The sequence below is a fragment of the Chiloscyllium plagiosum genome, chromosome 37 (assembly GCF_004010195.1).
Source record: "Chiloscyllium plagiosum isolate BGI_BamShark_2017 chromosome 37, ASM401019v2, whole genome shotgun sequence".
Classification (NCBI taxonomy): Eukaryota; Metazoa; Chordata; class Chondrichthyes; order Orectolobiformes; family Hemiscylliidae; genus Chiloscyllium; species Chiloscyllium plagiosum.
The window spans coordinates 24,446,482-24,450,490 of NC_057746.1; the positions used below are offsets into that span (position 1 = coordinate 24,446,482).

The 4,009-nt window shown below is 52.2% G+C and overlaps 1 protein-coding gene across 1 annotated transcript in view; it reads left to right on the plus strand.

The window, feature by feature from the left end:
- The first annotated feature begins 717 nt into the window (after positions 1-717).
- LOC122541388 (metal-response element-binding transcription factor 2-like) overlaps positions 718-4,009 on the plus strand; it is a 9,976-nt gene continuing 6,684 nt past the window's right edge. Inside the window, exon 1 of the mRNA XM_043678118.1 lies at positions 718-1,161. The gene's annotated coding sequence lies outside the window, so the exon portion shown is untranslated. The remainder of the gene's footprint in view (positions 1,162-4,009) is intronic.

Genomic DNA, 4,009 nt, shown 5'->3' on the forward strand with positions numbered 1-4,009 from the left:
TCCCCCCCCCCCCCCCCCAAACACCAAACCCTCCATCCCTCCCACAATCCCGGCTCTGAGTTGATGGCAGCAGCGGAAATGTGGGTGTTCCTGGCAATTGATGCGAGACTGGCTGGCTGACGGAGTGTTCCATTCTCCTTTTTTTGAGAAGATCTGGAAATTTTTTCTTCCCTTTTGTTTCTGTTACTTTTATTTCTCCTGTTGTCCTTTTGTTAAATTCTGCTTTTGTAACCCATGACTGCACCAGCGAGTGGTGATCCTGTCCCCTTTTCACTGCACCCTTGTATTCCTAGACTTGAGGGCACGTACCAATAAAATCTCTGGGATTCTGGCTGATCTGTAACTTGCCCAGTTCCACTTCATGTCCCTCGGTCCCCTTTGCCAACAACAGGATAAAAAAATCAGTTGATGTTTGTCTTGAAAACTTTAGGTGGCTCAGTGGTTGGCACTGACAGCGCCAGGGTCCCAGGTTCGATTCCAGCCTCGGGCGACTGTCTGTGTGGAGTTTGCACATTCTTCCCGTGTCTGTGTGGGTTTCCTCCGGGTGCTCCGGTTTCAACCCACAATCCAAAGATGTGCAAATCAGGGTGGATTGGCCACGCTAAAATACCCCATAGTGTTTAAGGATGTGCAGCCTAAGTGGGTTAGCCATGGGAAATGTGGGATAACAGGGGTAATGTAGGGGGGGGTGGGGGGAATGGGTCTGGGTAGGATGCTGTTCAGAGGGTTGCTATGGACTCAATGGGCCGAATGGTCTGCTTTCACACTGGGGATTCTATGAAGAAGTCAGCCTCTGTAGCCATTGATTGGAGAGCGTTCCACGTTTCCCTCCCTGTCCATTCCAGGTGTGGTTTCCTGTGTTCACTCTGACTCTCTGGGAATGGTGTCTGGTTTGAGGGAGTGACCGATGCGTGTTGTGGTGGGAGTGGGAGTCACCACAGACTGAGCTCGGTTTGGACTCCCTCCAGCCTCCGGAACGTGTCTTTGCCCAGGGTTCAGAGGCTGGGCTCTGGGAGGGTGTTGGAGATCAGGGGGGGGAGGTGACAGTCAGTGTTCTTTGTGCCTGCAGAACGTGGTCGCGAGCCCCTCCAGCCCCAGCCAGTCTTACCAAGGCTGCCGAGGCAGTGCCAACACGTGTGCCATCAGGGAGAGTACCGAGAGGTAGGTGCACCGTCTAATATCTTTACATTTCACTGATGATCGAGGAATCTTACTCCCTCCAGATGTTTCTCCTCATCATGTTGGGTTTCGGCCAATGGGCTTTGTGTGCCCCAATGAGGGAGTACTGTTAGAGGCCAACGAGCACGTTCCATTGGACTCTGAGAGACACGGGTGGAGCCCTTGGATTGGTGCAAATGAGCCACAAGGTCTGACGTTGACATTAAACAGAACGTCTCTGCAGGAGTTTCTCAGGGTAGCTGCTTCAACCATGGCCTCCCCTCCATCCTAAGTGGGGATGTTCGCCAATGATTGCACAATGCTCAGCACCATTCATGACTTCTCAGATACTGAAGCAGTCCACATCCAAGTGCAACAAGATCTGGGCAATATCCCCAGCTGGGGCTGTCAAATGGCAAGTAATAAATGTGCTGGGGAATGACCACCAGGAGGAGACCAATCTAACCATTACCCCTTGACATTCAGTGGCGTTACCATCACTGACTCCCACATACTGGGGGTTCTCATTGACCAGAACTGGACTCACTATTTAAACACTGTCCAAGATCAGGTCAATGGTTGAGAAGCTCAGTGGTTGAGAGCTCTGCAGTGAGTAACTCACCTCTTGACTCCCCAAAGTCTGTCCACCACATACAAGGCACAATTCAAGCGTGTGAGAGTTGTATTCCACACTTGCCCTGGATGAGTGCAGCTCCAACAACACTCGAGGAGCTCGACACCATCCAGGACAAAGCAGCCCCCGCTTGATCCACAAGCATCCACTCCCCCCACCACTGACGCTCAGTAGCAGCAGCAGTGCGTACTACAGGAATTCACCAAAGATCCTCAGACAGCACCTTCCAAATCCATGACCACTTCCATCTAGAAGGACAAGGGCAGCAGGTACATGGGAATACCAGCACCTTCAAGTTCCCCTCCAAGCCACTCACCATCCTGACCTGAAAATATCTCAGCATTCCTTCACTGTCGCTGGGTCAAAATCCACGAATTCCCTCCTTTGTCACATTGTCCGTGGACACAGCAGTTCAAGAAGACAGCTGACCACCACCTTGTCAAGGGCAAATAGGGACGGGAGGTAAATGCTGATGACCCCTTAAGCAAATACATTCGTAGCACTATATTACCAGGCAGTGACCATCACCAACCAGACAGCTTTCCCTGGATTGACCCGCATTGGCAAATCTCGCACTGCGTTCCCGGCTGTAAAGGTCATGGTGATCAGTATTAACCAGAACCGAACCACAGTATCAATATGGTGACTGCAGCAGCTGGGAATTCCTGGGCGTGTAACTCACCTCCTGAACACCTCGCCCCCGCCAAAACCTGTCCTCCTATTGCAAGGTATAAGTCGAGAGGGTGATATCTGCGTACAGCAGATTCCCGTGAGCTGGAGTGAGCGGTTATTGTGCGTTAAGTACCACCAGTTGGATAATTGGACCACAGCGGGGAGGACAGCCCCTCACTCGGCTTAGGGGTAGCGGCTGTGACGTTGGTTTCTGGCTGTTTCCCCACCACACTTCCCCGGCCTGGTGGGAAGGTGGTGGAGAAACATCCTGGGCTTCACCCACCCCTGGGCTACTGCGGGGATTAAGGGTGGGGGTGTGCTGCAGGGTGAGGGGCTGGCTGGGATAGCCTGGTGTCAGGCCCCCATTCAGGTTGCCCTGTTGCGCCCGAATGACAGAAAACAGGGGCAGGCCATTCGGCCCTTCACGGCAGCTCTGCCGTTCAATAGGGTCACGGTTAGTCATTGAACTGAGTCCCCTGTTCCCACCGTCTCCCCCCTTACCCTTTGAACCCTTTAGCCCTAAGAACGATATCCAACTCCTTCTTGAAAGCATTCAATGCTTTGGCCTCCATGCTTTGTGTGGTAGGAATTCCACAGGCTTGCCCACTAACTGGGTAAAGACATTTCTCCCCATCTCTGTTGTCAATGGGCTGCCCCGTATCCTTAGACTTCTGACCCTCTGGGTCTGTAAGTTGAAATAGTGGAATGACCCAGCCTCGCTATCTGTGCCATTATCAGACCGTCTTCTGTGTCACCATTTCCTGTCTCCTTTTCCTGCCCAGCACCCTGTTTGCTGCTCATCTTTCATATATCGCACCTTGCACAGCTCAGTGGACAGGACTGTCCCCTCCAAACCAGGGAAGGTCTCAAGTCCCACTCCAGGGATGTGAGCACGTGATTCAAGGCCAGCGCTCCAGTGCAGTGCCCTGAGGGAGTGTGTCTCACAGCCAGACTCACATTTGGCCTCACCCACGCTCTTGGTGTGATACCCCGCGGCATTGTTTTGGAATTTTGCCCGCTTCCATCTCCCAACTGCCCCTCCACCACACCTCGAGCAACAGCCCCTGGGAGTAAATATATCACAATACCTGGTCCATTTCACCCATCCTGTTGGCGCTAGTGCCTTGGGCCCATGGCCCACTCAGACTCCATGGCTCTCTGTCCGTCACCATGGCCCTGAAGATGCGATCCTCTCTCCCTGTGACCATAATTTGTTTCTGAAACTTAGAGCTGGGACATCAGGCAGAGGAAGAGGCGATTTGGCCCATCGAAGCAATGCTAACAGCCATTTCGATTACAGCACCCCGTGTACAAATATGACATTTGTGATTGCAGTATAATGGCTCAATGACCTTTTTTGTCTCTCTCTCTTTACCCCTCTCTCTCTTCTCTTTTTTTTTCTCTCTCTCTCTCTATACCCCTTCCTCTATAACTGTCTCTTTTTTTCTCTACCTCTCTTCTTGTCTCTCTCTCTCTCTCTGTCTGTCTCTCTCTCTATCTCCCCTGTCTCTCTACCTCCCTCCCTCCCTCCCTCTCTTTCTCTCT